We start from the raw sequence: 1,957 nt of genomic DNA on the forward strand, positions 1-1,957 counted from the left end.
TCTATCTTATTAGATATTATAAAGTTGGACAAAACAGTAGAGAACAAGACCAATAAAACTTAGGCATTGTAAACATTACAGGACTTCCAAAGAAGACAATAGTCAAACCAGAATGGGTATCTTAGTGAATCTTATTGTCTTCAAAGTAGTTGCCTATGTCTTCAAACTTGATACTATCATATAGAATGGAACAGAGTCTAATCAGTCAAAATAAGATCGTGGGAGTACTACAGGACTTCAAAACAAGTTAATAGGAAATTGAAAAGAGTTACTATTTATATATCCTAATTATTTGAATTTTTTCTTTAATTAAGACAAACATAAGAAATGACTAAATAATTTTTTTTGAAACAATAAGGGGGAGATTGAGATAAAACAGGACATAACAATATAACAATAGAGGGCACAGCATGACTGTTTCAATAACCTAGTACTTCACCACCTTATAACCTGACTTAATAGTAGTTACCATAGTGTCTTTTTCCTTGAAATATTTGGGTAAAACTTCATATACTCTAGCTTCAAATATTTTCATATCAAGAAGCCCAGAATAAAGCCTTTCTAATTAATGAGTGAAAACTTTATAAGGCTTCAAGGCCACCTAATGGGGAATCATGATTACCACATATTTTTATATATTTGAATCATTACTTACATTAGGGAAACTATTCGGTATTCACACATGCGAGATTGATTTATTTCACTTGTGAGTATGGTCTCAAGCTGTGCCCATTTATTGATAAATATCTCAATGTGATCCTTCTTTATAGCTGAATAATACTCCATTGTATAGAAATACCACAACTTTTTTATCCATTCCTCAGTTGATGGGCACTTGGGTTGTTTCCAAGATCTGGCGATTACAAATTGTGCTGCTATAAACATAGGTGCACATATATCACTGTGGTATGATGCTTTCAGTTCTTCTGGGAATATGCCTAGAAGTGGAATAGCTGGAATAAATGGGATTTCCAGTCCCAACTTTTTGAGAAATATCCAGACAGATCTCCACAAAGGCTGTACCAGTCTACACTCCCACCAGCAGTGCAGGAGAGTTCCTTTTTCCCCACAGCCTCTCCAGCATTTTTTGTCGGTTTTCTTGATCCTGGCCATTCTTTCAGGAGTGAGATGGTATCTCAGTGTGGTTTTAATTTGCATTTCTCTAATGACCAATGATGATGAGCATTTTTTCATGTATTTTTTGCCATTTGCATTTCTTCATCTGAGAATTGCATATTCATCTCAGATGCCCATTTTTGGATTGGATCTTTGAATTTCGGAGGTCTGAGTTTCTTTAATTCTTTGTATGTTTTAGACAAGAGGCCCTTGTCTGAGAGAGAGTTCACTAAAATCTTTTCCCAGTTTGTGGGTTTTCTTTTCACTATGCTGGAGATTTCTTTTGACATGCAGAAACTTTTTAATAAGAAGTGGTCCCAGTTATTGATTCTGGGAAGTATTTCCCGTGCGGTTTGAGTCATGTTCATGAATTCTTTACCTACTCCTATGCCTCCAAGGTTTCTACCTATTTTGTCTTCCAATAGATTTAGTGTTTCTGTTTTAATATTCAGATCTTTGACCCATTTAGATTTTAATTTAGTACATGGTGATAGACATGGGTCTAGCTTTAGTTTTTGGCAAATGGAGAGCCAGTTTTTCCAGCACCATTTATTAAAGAGACTGTCGTTCTTCCAGTGAACCTGCTTGGCTCCTTTATCAAAAATAAGGTGGTTGAGTGTGTTCGTAGTTGTGGTTGTATCTTCTAATCTATTCCACTGATCTTCAGCTCTGTTTTGATTCCAATACCATGTTGATTTTACTACTGTTGCTTTGTAGTATAACTTCAAGTCAGGGATTGTGATGCCTCCTGCTTTGTCTTTGCTGCTTAGAATTGCCTTTGCGATTCTAGGTCTCTTCTGGTTCCAGATGAAATTTAGGAGTGATTTCTCTAGATCTATAA

The sequence above is a fragment of the Cavia porcellus genome, unplaced genomic scaffold (genome assembly GCF_034190915.1).
Source record: "Cavia porcellus strain 051 isolate PalLab524CR breed Dunkin Hartley unplaced genomic scaffold, mCavPor4.1 scaffold_7, whole genome shotgun sequence".
Lineage (NCBI taxonomy): Eukaryota > Metazoa > Chordata > Mammalia > Rodentia > Caviidae > Cavia > Cavia porcellus.